Source organism: Bubalus kerabau, chromosome 11 (genome assembly GCF_029407905.1).
Source record: "Bubalus kerabau isolate K-KA32 ecotype Philippines breed swamp buffalo chromosome 11, PCC_UOA_SB_1v2, whole genome shotgun sequence".
Classification (NCBI taxonomy): domain Eukaryota; kingdom Metazoa; phylum Chordata; class Mammalia; order Artiodactyla; family Bovidae; genus Bubalus; species Bubalus kerabau.
Window position 1 is genome coordinate 32,842,773 of NC_073634.1, and position 19,301 is coordinate 32,862,073.

General features: G+C 43.6%; 1 pseudogene; it reads right to left on the minus strand.

The window, feature by feature from the left end:
• Positions 1 to 283: 283 nt before the first annotated feature.
• Positions 284 to 4,433, minus strand: LOC129623794 (archaemetzincin-2-like; annotated as a pseudogene).
• Positions 4,434 to 19,301: the final 14,868 nt, after the last annotated feature.

A 19,301-nucleotide genomic window follows, 5' to 3' on the forward strand; every position in this document is an offset into this window, starting at 1 on the left:
CAGGGCTGGTGTACTGGGATGACCCTGAGGGATAGGGTGGGGAGGGAGGTGGGAGGGAGGGTCAGGATGAAGAACACATGCACACCCATTGCTGATTCATGTCAATGTATGGCAAAAACCACCACAATATTGTAAAGTAATTAGCCTCCAATTAAAATAAATTTTTAAAAAAAGAGTATGTTCTTCTTCATAGAGCTCTGATGAGGATTAGATGAAATATTGCACATAAATCTTTTTTTTTAATATGCAAGTATTTGTTTTAATTACTCCTAATTGAAGGTTCCTATTTTTGGAGAATAGCAAGGCATTTTATTATTCACTTTTTCCATTCCTTTTTTTTTTTTTAATACTGAAATATAGTTGATTTACAATGTTGTGTTAATTACAGGTGTACAGCAAAGTATTCAGCTATATATATATGTGTATGTATTTCAGATTCTTTTCAACTATAGGTTATCACAAGAATACTCTTTCCATTCTTTAAACATTTCCGCTGGTTTTGGCAAATTCACCTTCTTTCTTTTTCCCCACACTGTGCCACTTGCAGGATCTTAGTTCCTTGACCAGGGATTGAACTTGGGCCCTCAGCAGTGAAAGCACAGAGTCCTAACCACTGAACAGTCAGGGAATTCCCAGCAAATTCACATTATCCTCATGACTGTATTTCAGAGTAATTCCAGGTATGTTGGTGGATTCATCATCAATCCACCATGTATCTTTCTGTAATATTGAAGAGTAGCACTCTGCAGCTTGCATAAACAGGGCAAAGATGGAGGGGTCTCTGGTCAGCTTCTTCCAAGTGGCTGGAGCCTTGCATTAGGCAGGTTGAAGTCTAAATATGTGTCCAATCTCATGGGTTAAAGTCTTACAGGATTGTAGCAGCAAAGCATCATCCAGGAGGGTAATAGTTATCAAAAACCAAAAAGTCCCTTGGAAAGTATTTTCTGCAGCTTCTTCACTTTGCCTTCATAGAGATATAAAATCACTGCCATATCTGGCAAGGCTTGCCCATACCAGCTGTCAAAGAGGCCTGTCCAAAGACAAAATGCTAAGAGCCTCTTGGATAAAGATCGACACTGTTACTCTCACAACACAGAAGGCATCTTCAGGTTCCTTCTCTTTTAAGAACTTCAGGGTGTGTCCTGCATGAATTGTGGGCTTTATGTGTTCTCATTGTACTAAAGGAACACTCTGTTACAGAGATAAGAATTAGTTCTAGGAGTTTTACTATCTAGCCATAGCAAAATGCTTCAAAGTAGCCCTTGAGTCATTTAGTATATTTTTCACTGATAACTCTGCTGTTTCCCAAGAGATCCATTGTACTGTGTAACCATGCTGCATTTCTCAGAAGAAGGTGTCTTTCTGTAAGGGTTACTGAAAAAGTGTTCAAAGTCTTGGGGAGCCCCGAGATGGGAGGTGACCCAATCTGATGCAAACGCAAAGTAATGGATCCAAAAAGACCATTGTCTGCCTGGAAGTCTTCCATCAAATGCCGTTGCGTCTCATACGTGACACCAGCATTGGGCACTTTGAGTTGAGAGCTGTTCTTAGTGTCTGTTCAGAGTGCTGTCCTGCGTGCCTCTTTGGGGAGGAAGATTCCCATTGACGTTTTCACCGTTCTAGGACAGGCCTGTCTGGGCCTAAGAAAATACTGTCTGGGCTGTCTTCACCCAACAATAGTTTGTTATTCTGAGAGGAAAGGATGATCCAGAAGTTATAAACATGGCTTCTGGAGCCACATTGCCTGGCTTTGAATCTCATCTCTGTCACTGTGTGACCTTGGACAGATTACTTAACCTCTCTGGTCCTCAGCTTCTTCACCTATAAAATAGAAAATATATTTCATAGGGTGCTGAGTTTTTCAAAAGTTTTTTGATGTTTATTTTATTTTTATTACTTATTTGGCTACTGTGGGTCTTGTGGCACACAGGATCTTCCATCTTAATTGCAGCATGAAAAAAAATCTTTAGTTGTGGCATGTGGGATCTAGTTCCCCCAATCAGGGATTTAACCCAGGCTCCCTGTATTGGGAGTGCAGAGCCTTAGCCACTGGACCACCAAAGAAGTCCCAGTGCTGAGTTAATTTTTTAATATGAATGTATGTACAGCACTTCAAATGAAACCTGGAGTACAGGAAGGTTTATGTGTTAGCCAGTCACATCATCCGGGACCGAGGGAAGGGCCCTCGGCATAAGCCCTCAGCAGTGGCAAGTAGACCATTTGTTTCTGGCTAAGATCAGTGGATGGGACAAAGCCCCCTGTTATGAGTCAGGATTCCTAAGTGTGTTCCCACCAGACCTGCAGGCTGTGACCTTGAGCCATGGTCCTTTTCTCCTTGGCCCTATTTCCCCTTTTGTAAATTGTGGGGGTAGGACATGGCAGGGCGGGGGATCTCAGAGGTGGGGTCCTCATAGTGAATGACTGGGACAGAAGCATAGACACGAACAAAAATGACAAAGCAGAAATCCAGGATGACCTTTTAGGGCACCCGAAGGTAGACCAGTGAGCAGGAATACTGCTGGCCTGGGGGGAAACGGTGGCATGCTCAGGTGAGGGACCTAATTTCTGCTTGGGTTGGAAGAGATGAGAAACCCCATCCTCTCCCACCACCTCCCCACCCTGAACTCCTTGGCAGCATGCAGCAGCGTGGTACTGACAACTCCTTTGCCTTACTCTGGCAGTCTAGTTTACTGCAGAAGTGTAAAGTGTTCATGCTGAGAAAAGCCTGGAAACTTTCAGTAAATGCTTCCCAGGGGTTTATCTGTGCCAGGGACTGGAATTCAGGGAGAAAATGAACTGCCTTATCCTCCTGGGAAGTGATGGTGGCAGGAGCAGGACACGATGCTGAGAGGATACGATGCCCGAGAGGACTGTGCATAATTCCTAGGGAGGCTCCTTAATGGAGAGACTTGGGGAAGAGCCAACTGAGGGCCATACATCGTGGCTGTGGCCCCTGGGAGACCTCATTTCCATGCTGACTTGGAGGATGCAGGAGATAAGAGGGAGGTCTCGGCTGCCTCTGGAGACGTTAACCTGCCTGTTACACCAGGAAGAGGCAAAGATTAAAGGTCAGGGAGAGCCTTCTTTGCTGGTGATCCCCTTGGGGCAGGGTCTTTGGCCTGGTCTTCCTAGGAGTCCCCCTGTGGAATGAAATCCAGTTCACTACTTTTACAGATGCCAAGGACAGGGCTAGGTGCTGGAAATAAAACCCAAACTAAAATGCAGCTCCTTAGGGACTTCCTTTGCAGTCCAGTGGTTAAGACATACAACAAGAGCAAACGAACAAGAACAGGAGCACTGGAACCAGGATAGAACTTTCTCCTGCAAAGTACCCCCAGCCTCCTCTACTGGCAAAAATTAATATTGTAATTGCGACAGTAGGGATTAAAGGGTCTGATCCATTATCGAGAGCAGATCATGAAAGGTTGATTTAGCTCTGAGAGGCAATAAATTGATAACTAGCACAATGGTCAAGAACTTTAAAACAGCCATTATGAATATACTTAAGGATGGAATGGAAGAGACAAACACAATAAATAAACAAATGGATAATCTTAGCAGAGAAATGGAAACTATAAAAAAGAACCAAGTAGAATTAGACATCAAGATGGGGAGTAGCTAATTGGTTTTTTGATGAAGGATCCAGAGAAATTCAATAGGGAAAGGAAACTTTTTCAACAAACTGTACTGAAAAAACCGGGTAAACATATGAGATTGTTTATGATCCTAAACAGAAAAGGTTAAGAGACAAAGCTTCTAGAAGAAAGCATTGAAGAAAATCTTCATGATCTTGAGCTAAGCAAATATTTCTTAGACTGAACTCAGAAAACAATAACCATAAAGACTGAGAAATCAAAATGTAAAACTTCTGTTCATCAAAAGTCACCATTAAGAAAATGAACAAGATCATGGGCTAGGGTATGTCTAGATCCCAGTCTATATTTGTAACTCATATTCTGCCAAGAGTTTGTATATATATTATATAAAAATTCACACATCAATTTCAAAACACAATTAAATTCATACACCAATTAAAAAGCACAATAAAAAAAATAGTGAAAAGACTTGAACAGATACTTCACCAAGAAAGATATACAAATGGCCAATAAGCATATGAAAAGGTAAATTGCATCATTAGTCATTAAAGAAATGCAAATTGAAACCGAATGACATATACTGTTTCATAGTCGCTAAAATGACTAAAACTTAAAAGACTGACAGTAATTGTTAGCAAAGACATAAAGCAATTAGAATTCTCATAACTGTTCATGGGAATGTAAAATGATAAAACCACTTTGGTAAACAGTTTGGAAGTTTCTTTTAAAGTTGAACATATACCTACTCTATGATCTAATATTTCTACTCCTAGAGATTTACCCAAGATAAATGAAACTTTTTATCCAGACCTGTGTCCAGTTGTTCATGACTACCATGTTCCCACTAGCCAAAATCTGGAAACAACCAGTTAGCCTCCAACAAGTAAATAGATTTAAAAGATTGTAGTATATCCATAAAATGGAATACTACTCAACATTAAAAAGGAGCAAAATGTTAATTCAAGGAACAACATGGATGAATCTAGAAACATTATGCTAAGTAAAAGAAGTTAGAGACAAAAGAGTACAGATATCATGATTCCATTTCTATGAAATTCCAGAAGAAGCAAAACTAAGCCAGATTATTGGAATCAAATGGGTGATTACCTAGAAGAGGGGGTCACAGGTTGATCACAAAGGGGCAGGGAATAACTTTCTAGGTTGACGGGAAATGTCTATACCTTGATTAAGGGGGTGATGGCATGGGATTATGCATTTGACAAAACTCAAGAACCATGTATCTTATCTTTTACATGTATTTATTTGGCTGCACCAGGTCTTAGTTGCAGCACGTGGACTCTTTGACCTTCTTTGCGGCGTGCAAGATCTTTAGTTGCGGCATACAGAAACTTTAGTTGCAACATGTGGGATCTAGTTCCCTGGCCAGGGATCAAACTCAGGCCCCCTGCACTGGGAGTCTTAGCCACTGGACCAACCAGGGAGATTCCCACAATGAGCTATATACTTAAAATGTCCATTTTATTTGTAAATTATACTTGAATAAATTTGGTTTTATAAAGGGATTTATTGAACATGTACTAGATGCCTGGTTTGTGAACTGTGAAGAAAGAATGAACATAAAATAAGTTTTATAGAAAGAGAGGAACAAAGAGGAAGTAGTCAAAGATATACAAGACAAGGAATAACAAACAAGGTATTTAAGAAGATGAGAAAGGAGGGACACTTAGAGCCTGGTTGGCTGTGGTCAAGGAGAAGGAAATGGCAACCCACTCCAGTATTTTTGCCTGGAGAATCCCATGGATGGAGGAGCTTTGTGGGCTACAGTCCAATGGGTCGCAAAGAGTCAGACACAACTGAGCGACTTCACTTTCACTTTGGCTGTGGTCAGCGTGGTAGACACTGAGACAAGAAGAGGAGGACAGTGGAAGGAAGAGCTGCTTAGAAACAGGCAGAGGGCTGTTAGACCATGCTGTGGTCCCAGCTGAGCCTGATAGACTTGAATCTCTGATTGCCCCAAGGATAGAATTTCTGCCGGAGTCCAGCTCCAGAAGCCAGGGATTCAACCTGAAGAGATGAATGGTGTCGGCAATGAGGCAGCCTCTCAGTTTTCTATGGACTGCCTGTTTATTTCAAGTTTAAGATTCTGTTTTATACTTTTACAAAAACATTAGGCCAGAGGTTTGACATTTTCAGTTCCCCCCTCCCAGATTTATTATCTCTATAAATCATTGTTGCTCTTCAAACAGAGTTCCTGCTTCAGTGATTCTCTCAGAATCAGCCTTATCATCTATTATCTACCTCCTCTAATGTGTCCTATAGTTAACTTGTGATTACATTGTAACTCATGCTACATTCCTCAGTTTACTACTTATCTTCCTAAATCCTGTTTGCCCCTAACATCCTGAGCTCACTATCTCTTAAAAAGGCTTCTAGCTATAGTGTCTCTAAAAATTCCTAACTTCTATGCTGCTGCTAAGTCACTTTAGTGGTGTGCAACCCCACAGACGGCAGCCCACCAGGCTCCCCTGTCCCTGGGATTCTCCAGGCAAGAACACTGGAGTGGGTTGCCATTTCCTTCTCCAATGCATGAAAGTGAAAAGTGAAAGTGAAGTCGCTCAGTCGTGTCTGACTCTTAGCGACCCCAAGGACTGCAGCCTACCAGGCTCCTCCATCCATGGGATTTTCCAGGCAAGAGTACTGGAGTGGGGTGCCATTGCCTTCTCCACCTAACTTCTATAAGCTATAGTAAAATATGCTAACTTTACAACATTCCTTAAATCTTTAACTTCTAACTGTTTTAATCATTTCTAAGCCCTAAATTCAGTAAACTCCTTTGCCATAAACATTCTCCTCACAAATAGGCTTCAGATAGCAATCCCTCCCATGGCCTCAAGCTACGGCCTATGTGCTCATCCTGGAACACTCTTTTGTAAAAGTCCTTGAACAAATGTCAATGATTAACTTTATGAATTATTTTCTGGGCACAGCTGCAGAAGGCTTTGTGCCTTCTCATGCTCCTCTCAAGAACAATAAGCACCTTAATATTCCTTTTCAGTCAACTCAGCAGAGGAGAGAAAAAGACAAGTCAAAATTACAAGGCCTAACTCCTTTATCCCAGGACCGTGCCTGCAGAATGAGGAGAGGGGTCTGGGGCTGTGCCTCCATTTTGTCACTAACGCCTAACGCGGCTCCCGACAAATTTCTCCAGCATTGCTTGTTGAACTAGTGGAGAGGCAGGGAGTGGGTACAAATTGTGGGGTGTTTAAAAGCATGTGTCATGGATGGGAAAAATAATAAGAGTTGGAGGCACTGACAACTACCGATACACAGGAGTTAAGCTGGGAGGGAAAGGAAGTGAAGCCAGGAGGGGAGCAGAAGGAGGAAGTGGAAGGCTTGTGGGACAAGCGGAACAGGTAAGAGCACTAGAAGCAGCAGGTCTCGATCCCGCTGGGTCTGGAATTGATGATTTCTGGTCTGGTCTATTCCTCTCTCTCCTGGGCTTCTCCAGCGGCCTGGTGGTAAAGAATCTGCTGGCAGTGCAGGAGACACGGGTTCAATCCCTGGGTCAGGAAGATCTCCTGAAGGAGGAAATGGCAGTATTTTTGCCTGGAAAATCCCATGGACAGTGGAGCCTGGCAGGCTATAGTCTATAGGGTCGCACAGAGTCGGACATAACTGGGTGACTCGGCACACCTACACCTCTTCCTCCTACAGACACAACACCTAGGATTTCTTTGGTGCTCTTTTTTTCAGTGAATTCCTCACATTTATTGAAAGCCTATTGTATAGTAATGCGAATTGTCATGAACTGAAAGGTTTGTGCAGATTTTCTCCACCTAATAGATATATTCTCCTGAGGCTGTATTCATACAGAGCTTTGTGTGCCCACCTCAGCAGCATACCTCACACTGCAATTAAAAAAAAAAAGTGTTTGATTTACTTATGTATTTCTTTATTTGTCTGCATCGGGCCGTAGTTGCAGCCTGTGGGATCTTTAGTTGCAGCATGTGGGATCTTCAGTTGCAGCATGTGGGATCTAGTTCCCTCACCAGGGATCAAACTTTGGACCCCTGCACTGGGAGAGCAGAGTCTTAGCTACCTGACCACCAGGGAGGTCCACCTCACACTGCCCTTTTAAACCGAGAACACAGCTACCTAATCTTAACATTTTCACACCCTTTAGCCAGCAATTTCACATCTAGGAATTTATTCTTATTGCTGCACCTGGACATGCACAGGCTATTTGTTTTAATGCCATTGACAATCATAGGAGGAATAACACACCAGGAGGCTCGTTAAATGAACAATAGTACTTCCATGCAATGAAATACCATTGTATCCATTACAAGAAAAAGAAAGTTCTTTCCGTATCCATATGAACTGGTTTCAAGGTGTTTAAAGTGAAAATGAAAATAAGATACCGAACAGTATTTTGTTTTATCATTTGTGTAAAAACAAAAGCACATGGACCTAGACACTGGACACTAGTCACCCCTGGGGCAGTTCTGCAGCTTAGGGACAGGAGAAGGACTGATTTTGTACTCCACACCCTTTGTACCTTTATAATGTTGTGTTAGTTTACCTTTAGAGTTTTGAGAGAGTAAGAGAGTTTGAGAAATGGAAAGAGAGGCGGGGGAGTGGGGGCAGCAGTGAGAGAGAGTATAAGTGAATTACTTATTAGTGTCTGGAGGACAGAGGGAAACCTCAACCTAAGAATGAAGCCCTAAGAAGCACCTTCAGGACTTTACCCCCAGGGTCCCTCAGTTGTTATTGGACATTTCAAGCACCTATCCAGCTCCAAACAGCTGCATCTCAGAGGGCCGCCCTCGCTCTCTGGAATTGGGATCCACCACTTATCTCTGTCCAGACACCTCTCCTTTACTCAGCTTCCTGGCGACCTCACTTGCCCAGAGCTCAGCTAAGAAGCAAAACATTTTTTAAAATGACTCTGAAGTGTCATCATACATGTCACTAAAGCTCATGCATTTGTTTGATCCTAACTCAGAGCCCACTTCCCTTTGTGAGGATCTTCCATCCTCACAAAAAGGATCTTGGTATGAGTATTATTTCTTAGTTAATTAATCAGGCTGTGTCAGGTTTTAGTTACGGCATGTGGGATCTAGTTCCCTGATCAGGGAATCGAACCGGGTCCCCTGCATTGGGAGCTCGAAGTCTTAGCCCCTGAACCCCCAGGGAAATCCTGAGTGTTATTTTAAACTGAAGACATTTTAGGGGCTTCCCTGGTGGTGCAGTGGATGAGAATCCACCTGCCAATTCAGGGGACATGGGTTCGATCCCTGGCTCGGGAAGATTCCACTTGCCTCAGAGCAACTAAGCCCACATGCCGAAACTACTGAAGCCCCTGCACCTGGAGTCTGTGCTCGGCAACAAGAGAGGCCCCTGGAATGAGAAGCCCATGCACCACAATGGAGAGTAGCCTCCACTAGAGAACGTCTGCACGCAGCAAAGAAGACCCAGCACAGCCAACGTAAATAACTAATAAAAAATAAACGGAAGACATTTGAGACACAGCAGGTATAGAGAGAAGCCTTTAGGAGCTTCCCTTATCTGACTACAAGGTAAAACCTTTGAAAGTGAAGGTGCCGTAAATCCCTTCTTCCAGGAATCTTTGCTCCCTAGAGAAAACCAATCATTGGATGAGAAATTATATAAACTAACATTATCACTAAACGTTCATACCTTCCATTTGTTTCCCTGAAAGTCACTTTGTCTTCCCTAAAAAAGGCTCATTTGTCCTTCCCATACATGTCCTTTCACCCCTTCCCTTTCCCCTGTTAAGCTGGTATGGAAACTCCTATTTCTAGATGTTCAGTGAGCCATTTCATCTGAATGCTCCCACATGCGTATGAATCAAATTTGTGCATTTTTCCTCCAGTGATCTGTCTATTATCAGTTAGCCCCTGATCACTGGACCTAAACTAGTAGAGGAAAAGTTTTCTCTCCTTGCTGAGTTGTTTTTTTTTTAATACTTATTTTTATTTACTTGGCTGCACCAGATCTTGGCTGTGGCACACAGGATCTTTGGTCCTCACTGCAGGATCTCTTAGTTGCAGCATGTGAACTCTTAGTTGTGACATAAGTGATCTAGTTCCCTGACCAGCAATCGGACCCAGGCTCCCTGCATTGAGAGCACGGAGTCTGAGGCACTGGACCACTAGGGAAGTCCTTACTTTGCTGAGTTTTAACTGAGCTTGGTTAACAGACCCATAGGAAAAAAGAGACAGCAAATTATAAGAAGAGAGGAATGTTATTTCATGCAGAAACCTTCCTTCAATTTCACTAAGTGATAGATGACAACCTAACTGTTGCAGGGAAGACAGAAACATCTATTTCAAACAAACAAACAATAATAAACTCAAAGAATATTTGCCACTTCGCATGTCCTGATGTCATGAGGGCATCTGGAATTAGCCCACAGCCCAGCCACTGCTATCTGTAATCATGGCCCATGTTTTAACACAAAGAGCTAAATTCTCTTCGGGGCTTTCTGATGGAGAAAAGAGAGCAGAGCCTGTCAGGGAGATTTCTATATAAACCTTTTAAAACTGTCTGAGGGTTAAAGGCATAAACCCCATCACTTCAAGATCTTGACTTTTACAGAACGACTCATTCCCCTAAGGTTTCACTTCAGTTCAGCGGGAGGGAGAAGGGGAAGGTTTGTTCAGTGCTTAGACGATTACAAAATCACAGAATTCAAATAGACAAAGGAAAATCAACAGCAGCTTGCCTCCATGGGCTCTTGAATGAGCCCAGGAAGGGAGGAGTCTGTCCTGCCCAAAAGGCAGCAGGGCTCAAAACCAGGGTCCAGATTCTTGCTCTGCAAAAACCTCTAGATAAACACAGTCACTCGATTCTGTGCTTTGTCTTCTGTACAATGGGAATAACAACCTCTAAGCTCTTGGTGTTACCAAATCGTTGTGATTATTTAATTCAGTTCAACTTATTCTAATAAATATTTACTGAGAATCTACTGTGTGCCCTGCCTGGCACCAGGTAATCCCTGTAGGGAGAATGGAAAAATGAATAAAACAGTTTTTTACTTCAAAGAGCTTGTCATCTGGCAGGACCAAATTAACTACCAGATGGTGTGAGATAATAGAAAATATCTGTTGGTCTCTGTTCCTGGTTCTTGACACAGAGCTCCTGAAACCCTTGTAATTTCCTGGAGGATAGCAGTGAATTGTATTCTAAAGAGGAGACTCTGGGTGGACTCCTACATGTCTCCTGGCTGGAAGGACCAAACCATAATTAGAAACTTGGAATTTTCAGCCCTGCCCCCACTTCCTCTTGAAAAGGGAAAAAGGCTGAAAATGGAGTTATTGATGGATCATTCTGAAATGATGAAACCTCCATAAAAATCCCAACTGTATGGGATTTGGAGGACTTCCAGGCTGGTGAGCAGGTGGAGATTTGGGGAAAGAGGGCACGGAGGCTCTACAGCTTCTCCCTGTGTCTTGCCCTGTGCATCTTCCATCTGTCTGTTCCTGAGCTATAGTCTTTCATTATATACCAGTAATCTAGGAAGTAAAACGTTTCTCTGAGTTCTGTAAGTCTGAGTTAGCAAATTAATGAAAATCAAGGAGAGGGTCATGGGAACCTCTGATTTATAAGCCAGTCAGAAGTACAGGTAACAACCTGAGCTAGTGACTGACATTGAAGTCCAAGGAGGGGTCATTGGGCCCTCCAGCCTATAGCCCATCAGTCAGAAGCACAGGTGATAATCTGGGGGTTGGGGGTGAAGAGTGGAGGGAGCAGTCTTGTGGGACTGAGCCTCAGCCTATGGGATCTGATGCCATCTCCAGGTAGATAATATCAGGATTGAGTTGAATTGTAGGACACACAGCTGGTGCCCCAAGAATTGCTTGTTGGTGTGGGAAGACCCCCCTGCCCCATACACACACATCGAAAATCGGGTCTTGGAACGTACTTTAGATAGGAAAGTGCCTTAGAAAGGAAACCCTCCTCTACAAAAGTTAAGTGTCAGTACTTTTTCTGGAAGCTTGGAGTTTGTGGTGACAGTCTTAATAAAGGAGCAGCATAGCTTAAAACCAGGTTTAGCAAACTAAGTCCTGGGAGAAGCACCCTGTCCAAGCCCTACCACCCAAGAATCCATCTTTCTTGTAAACCTTTCCAAGAAAAAGATGCAATTCCACCCTCCAAACCAAGAGACCCCTTGATCCTGCTGATCTAGCCTCTTAACGCCTCCGGAATCAGCCCCCTGGCACAACTGGAGTCCTGCTCACAAGTTGCCCTTATGGATAAGGTGTTAGCAGAACACAGCCATGCCCATTCATAATATCCATGGTTGATTCATGCTTTAACAGCAGGACCGAGTAGTTGGTAAGAGACTGAATGGCCCACAGAGCCAAAAAATATTTTCTATCTGGCCCTTTATAGTGTGGCGATAAACAGGAATTAGCCACTATTACTCGCAGTTGGCAGAGACACTAAGGCAGGCAGAGGAATGGGAAAGCTTTAGAAAAGTGCAGGCTTCAAATGTGCCCCAACTGGAGGCTGCCGGCCTGGGGAAGCTGAAGACGAGAGGCCAGACGCCGGGCGACCTGTGTGACTGGTTAGCGACCCATACTGGCTTCCTCTGGTTGGTCCCAGGTTGGAAGCAGGGACAAAAACTAGGGGCATTGTCAGTTATTAATCAAATCCTAGCTACTTGAGACCAGCTCTTACCAGGGTTATTTTTTGGCTTCCTGAGCTGGTGGCTCTGACAGATGGTGGTCTGACATCCTGCGAGTCTGACTTATAGATAACAAGCTGGCTTCCTGAGCAGGGTACTGGAGAGGATGGATTGGTTTCCTGGACAGAATGCTGTAGATTATGGGAAAGGGTCCTATTTTTATAGAGGATCTGTCTATTTTCCATTTGCATGTTCAGTCTCTCAACAGAAGTTACCTTATTCTAGTGGTGATCATTTTGTAATGTATCAAGATATCAAATCACTATGTCATGTACCTGAAACTAAATTTGTAAGTCAATTATGCTTCAGTAAAAATATATATACATATAGATGTATGTATGTGAAGTTTGCCTATTCCAGGATTCAGGTTAAATGTTTTCAGTGAGTGGGTCCTAGATACCTGGGTAAGTTACTTCAGATCTCTGTGCTTCTGTTTCCTCATTCATAAATTGAGGATTATGATAGTTCTTGCCTTGTAGGGTTTTAGAAAAATTAAGCCCATGTACAATGCACCCAGCAGAGTGTCTGATACATAGTATGTCTCGGTGAATATTACCCACTGTATTGCAACCTTCCCACAGAGTTCCTTCAAGGCAAGGTCTGTGGCTTTTGTCTCAGTCGTCCCAGCTTCTATCAGAGGGTTTGACGCATAGCAGCTATTCAATAAATATGTGATGAGTAAGTGAGTGACTTGTAAGAAACCAGAGATAGAGGGAACCTGGGCCGCCCATCTCAGATAGAGGATAATCTCTGTATTGTGTTGCGTGTGTGCTCAGTCGCTCAGTTATTACTATATAGTGAAAAAGGCCTAAACTTGAGGACCCCCATTCCCACCTGGGTATTCCGGCCATAACCCTGTCTTGAAGCTAAGGGAATCCTGGTCCCCACCGACTAGACCCACGGGAAGCCCAGTGACGGGGGAGTCTCTGACTCTCAATGATACTTTGACTTTACTAAATAATTCCTGTGTTTTCTTTAAATTGCCTCTCTATCTTTTTGGGAGCCTTCCCACTCCTGTAATTGGTGCTGTGGAAGTTGGTGTCAATATTTACAATCTGATTCAGTAGTTTCCAAGGCTGCTCTGATCCTTCAATTTAATAAGAAACAACAGCCAAGCAAGATATTCCTTCCCCCTGCACCTTTGACCTTGACAGAGCTGGCCTCGCAAGGAAGTGGGGCCTTGGATTCCAGCAGCTGCTGCCGGATCCTCTCCCAACCTCCAGTCCCTCTGCCTGGGAGCAGCACCCAGTCTGAGCCCCACCACCCAGGAATCCATCTTTCCTGTAAACCTTTCCAAGCAAGAGACACAACTTCACACTCCAAAACCAGAGACCATTTGGTCCTGCTGATCTCTACTCTGCAAGCCTCAGTAATCAGCTCCCTCCCCACCAGCCCTTCTGTATTTGTCATGTCTTGGACCCTCATGACTCCTCCCTTGAGCTCCAGCAATGCCCTTCTGACTCCAGTCTTCCTTTGCTCCATCCCAGCCCCTGGTCCAATGAGATGACCTGGTCACTTTTCGGTGTGCAACCCTCCAAAAACTTCCCATCACCTATAAGTTAAAGTCCAGCACCCTTCAAATGGCATCTGTGGCTCTTCCCTGAGCTCTCCCAGCCTGCTCTGTCCCTACCACTTCTGCCCTGCACTTCACCAGAGCTGCTGAGCTGTCCAAGATGGTAGTCAGAGGTTGCCCGCAGCTCTATTAAATTTTGATTAAGATGAAATCAAATTAAAAATTTAGCCTCTTAGTTGCACTATCCACATTTCAAGTGCTTAATTGCTAAAGGCTACATAATGGACAACATAGAGATAAAACATTTCCATCAACACAGAAAGTTTTACTGAACTCTTCTAGAAAAAGGGTTTGTGTTTCTCTGCACACATTATGGTACTTCACCCTGCCAGATTTTTACTCATGTCTCTGTCCGAATACTCACCCTCCCCTCTTTCCACTGAGTGATTCTTCAAGACTCAGCTCAGGAGTCACTTCCAAGAAGCCTTGTTTGAAGCCCTAGGCTAGGGTGAGTGCTGGGTTTCTGGGTTCTTAATAGCACCTCACATTAGCTAATGTTTATCTGACCACTTACCATTTGCTGACATATCTGTCTCCTCTGGGAAATTGTGAGTTCCTCCAGGGCAAAAACCATGTCTTTACAGGCCCAGCGTCCCCAGTACCCAGCACGAAGCAGGTGTCCATTACTGTTGGCTGAACTCATACTAACAGAACACTCAGCAGTGCGTGACCACAGGACAGGATTTAGCTGTGTGTCAGTGAAGACCCTCAAGTAGAGAGAAACCAGTCAAGAGGAAAGAGGACTGAATGGTTCAGTAATTGGGAGGTTTAGGGGCAGTTCTTGCTCCATGCATGATGGGATCCAGAGGCTCAGAGCATGTTATCAGGGTTCTGGTCCCCTCCCCAGTTCTTGGCTCTACTGATTACTGTCTCCAGGTAATGACCACCAGTAGCCTTGGCTCTAAATAGTCCCAATTCTGTCATCTTCAGTAAGAAAGAAAATCTCTCCCCCAACACCAGTGTAGTGGTCTCCAGAAGATGCTGTTTGGCCTTGCTTGGGTCTTGTGCCTTCCCTGCATGAATTACTGTGGCCTGGAGTAGGTGCTTGGCTCTGTCACCCTGACTCGTGTGTTTGTCCTGAGGTGAGAGGTGAGAGGTGAGATGGTGTACAAAGTCATCATGATTGACAGCTCTCCAGGTCACATGGAAAAAAAGGAAGGAGTCACCAAAAGGAAGCAGAAGAGCGGGGTGGACAAATGCTGGGAGACAGGAGGGTCAGCTGGTCTGGCCTCCCACCCTGGGAGCCGGACTCCTGCTTGCTTTCTGTTGCTGTTTATACTTTCCCCATGCAGACAAGAGCCTTGGGGGGTCCAGCCACCCTTAGGTTTCAAGCCACCAATCAGCAGCTGGCAAAGGGTCTTGAGTTTAGGTTTCTCTGCCCTGGAAATTAATAGTTGATGGAGCTTCTAAGGACACTGGCCATATTTTGGGGAAAAAAATTTCCCTTGTAGGATTAATCAATTCTGGTCAGTGCCTCACAAGTTTCTGCAAAGTTCCTTTTTTTTCCATTTAAAATATTAAGATATAATTTACATACAGTAAAATTCACCCCTTTTAGTGCATAGTACTCTAGGTTTTTAACTACAGTCTTCTACCACAATCAAGATATGGAAGAGTTCTATCAGCCACAAAAAATTCCCTGGGTCTACTTTGTAGTCAACCTTTCCCCCAGCCCAGTCCCTACAACCACTGCTCTGTTTTCTGTCCCTTTTGTTGTTGTTCAGTTGCTCAGTTGTGTCTGACTCTTTGCGACCCCATGGACTGCAGCGCGCCAGGCCTCCCTGTCCTTAGCCATCTCCCAGCACTTGCTCAAACTCATGTCCATTGAGTCGGTGATGCCATCCAGCCATCTCATCCTCTGTTGTCCCCTTCTCCTCCTGCCTTCAGTCTTTGCCAGCATCAGGATCTTTTCTAATGAGTCAGCTCTTTGCATCAGGTGGCCAAAGTACTGGAGCTTCAGCGTCAGTCCTTCCAATGAACACCCAGGACTGATCTCCTTTAGGATGGATTGGTTGAACTGATCTCCTTTCAGTTCAAGGGACTCTTGAGAGTCTTCTCCAACACCACAGTTCAAAAGCATTAATTCTTTGACGCTCAGCCTTCTTTATAGTCCAACTGTCACATCCATACACGACTACTGGAAAAACCATAGCTTTTTGCCTTTTCCCAAATGTCATATAAACGAAAACATATAGTATGTAGTCTTGAGTCTGGCTTCTTCCACTTAACGTAAAGCAATTGATATTCGTACATGGCGTTCTGCATACCAACAGTTCATTCTTTTTTATTGTTAAATTTTGTTGTATGAATGCACCGTATTTTATTTACCTTTTCTCTACTTGAGGGCCTTTTGGGTTGTTTCCAGTTTGGGGAAATTATGAATAAAGCTGCTATGAACAGATTTTTAATTATCTTGGGTAAATACCCATAAGTGGGCTTTCTGGGTTGAATGGTAAGTGTTTAACTTTGTACAAAACCGCCAAACTGTTTTCAGACAGACTGTATTTTTTGCATTCCTGCTAGCAGTGCATGAGCGCTGCAGTTGCTTTGCATTCTCACCAGAACTTGAGTTTGCTGGGTTTTTTATTTTAACCATTCTAACAGATGTGTAGTGGATCTCACTGTGGTTTAAATTTGCATTTCCCTAATGACTAATTCATTTGAATATTTTTCTATGTGCCTTTTTTTTGCAATCTATATATCATCTTGGGGGAAGTGTCTGTTCAAATGTTTTACCCGTTTAGTTGACTATATTTTATTGAGTTTTATGAGTTCTTTATATATTCTGGATTCAGAGCCTTTATCAGACATACATTTTGTAAATATTCTCTCCCAGTCTGTGGCTTGTCTATTCACTTTTTAATGTGTCTTTTGAATAGCAGAAGTTTTTAAATTTGAAGAAAGTCATTATTATTTTTTATTTTATAGGTTATGCTTTTAGTGTCATATCTAAGAAATCTCAGCCTAACCCAAAGCCATAATGCTTTCTCCTAAAAGTTTCGCAATTTTAAGTTTTACATTTATGCCTAAGTCCTTTTAGAGTTCATTTTTTTTAAGGTGTGAAGTATGGATTGAAGTTCTTTTTTTTGCATATGGATATTTAATTATGCTAACATCATTTCTTGAAAAACCTTTCTCTATTGAATTATCTCTTTATCTTTGCCACAGATTGACTGACCAAATATACGTGGATCTATTTCTGGACTCTGTTCTTTTCCGCTGATTCACCTTCCTCCCCTACCATGCTGTCTTAACTACTGTAGCTTATGGTAAATACGGAAATCAGGTAGGGTGAGTTTTCCAACAGTGTTCTTCTCTTCTTTAAAATTGTTTTGTTTATTCTAGTTCTTTTGCCTGTTTATATAAATTTTAGAATCAACTTGCAGACTCCGCATTTCTCTGGGGAATCCATAGGGGGCAGGGGCTGCCTGGTCAGGATCCACACCTCTGTTGGTGATTTATTATGAGGTGGTTCCAGGACAGAATGGTGACTAGTACAAGACTCTGAGACTGGACTGCGCGGACTCAAATCCTAGCTCCAGTTCATCCCACAACTTGGGAAAGATACTTGACACCCCAGTACTCCATTTCCTCTCCTGTAAAATGAAGGAAATGGCTGCACCTGTTTTATGGGATCTTTGTAGGACGGCAATAACACGTGGAAAGCAGAACAGTACCTGGCACACAGTAAACCCCTGATAAGTGTTGGCTATTATTTGTATTTGGAGCAGGCAATGGCACCCCACTCCATTACTCTTGCCTGGAAAATCCCATGGATGGAGAAGCCTGGTAGGCTGCAGTCCATGGGGTCACTAAGAGTCGGACATGACTGAGCAACTTCACTTTCACTTTTCACTTTCATTCATTGGAGAAGGAAATGTATTATCTTTACTGATCTCAGTCTTTCCCCTTCTCTCTGCACTCCCACTAACATTCCACAACTGCTGAACTACTGATTTTTCTCTCAAGGACATTTCTCAGGCTTTTAAGTCACTTAATAGTCAGCTTATGACATTGCCATGGCCCTCCTGGAAGTTCAATATACAGATATTTGCTGTTTCACCTTATCTGTTTCTTCTCATTTTGACATTTATGGAAAATCTGTTCTGTGAGCAGTACGATTTGGCTTGGTAGTGAAAGGCCAGGCTGAGGGTTGCCTACTGTGTCCCGAGACTGAAGGCCAAGTACAGTGATTGCCACATACCTGCCGGCAAGCAAGGGCTGAGCCTGTCCTCTGACTGGGTCCATTCTTCCTCCATAAGCCTGGCATATGCCAGGGGCAAGGATTTGATCTGTCTGGATCCAGCAGATTCTCCTCAACAGGGGAATCTACTTCCCCCACAGGGTCAGGAGTTGTGGGAGAGTGAAGTCTCAGCGATCTCAGAGGTGTTCTTACCTTTCCCAGTGGAAAGGGGGCTGTATCTATTCTGATGCTGCATACTTTTTTCTACATAGTTTAATAATTTTCACAGTCATAGTTTGAAAATGGATTGCTTTTTTGCTGCCTTCTTTAAGGAAGTCACTGAGTATCATTTAATATTTCCTTGATAATTCAAAGCCATAATCATGTACATCAATGGTTACATTAGGATTGTAGCTGAAATTCAGCCCCTGAACAGTGGTACCAAATTGAATCTCAGAGACAGAGTTTTGGGTGAAGTAGGCTTCCCTAGTGGCTCAGACAGTAAAGAATCTGCTTGCAATGCAGGAGAACTGAGTTCGATCCCTGGGTCGGGAAGATGCCCTGGAGAAGGGAATGGCTACCCACTCCAATATTCTTGCCTGGAGAATTACATGGACAGTGGAGCCTGGTGGGCTACAGTCCATGGGGTCCCAAAGAGTCGGACACGACTGAGTGACTAATACTTTCACTTTCATAGAAGAATAACTTTACTGTTTTGCCAGACAAAGGGGGCCACAGCAGGTTAATGCCCTCAAAGGTGTGTGTCCTGACATGAAGGGGCTAGTGAGGAGTTTTCTGGTAATGGTTCAAAGAGGAGGGCATGATCAGTTCATGGACATTCTTCTGATGGGTTGGTGGTGAGGTAACAGTGTCAGCACCATCAAGCTTCTAACTGGTTCTGACTGGTCTGGGGTCCACATCCTTGTTAACTTCTTCCACCTGGTGGTGCGTTCAGTATCTGCTGCAGCTGCTGCTGCTAAGTCGCTTCAGTTGTGTCCGACTCTGTGCATCCCCAAAGACGGCAGCCCACCAGGCTCCTCTGTCCCTGGGATTCTCCAGGCAAGAATACTGGAGTGGGTCGCCATTTCCTTCTCCATCAGTATGTGCAAAGCAGCTCAAAAATATTGTGTATATCCTTTCGGGGGGGGGGGTAATTTTTAGTATATATTTGGCTGCACCAGGTCTTCACTGGGGCATGCGGATCTTTTCGTTGCAACATGCAAGTTGGGGATTGAACCCTGGCTCCCGGCTGAACCTGGGCCCCTGGCATTGGGA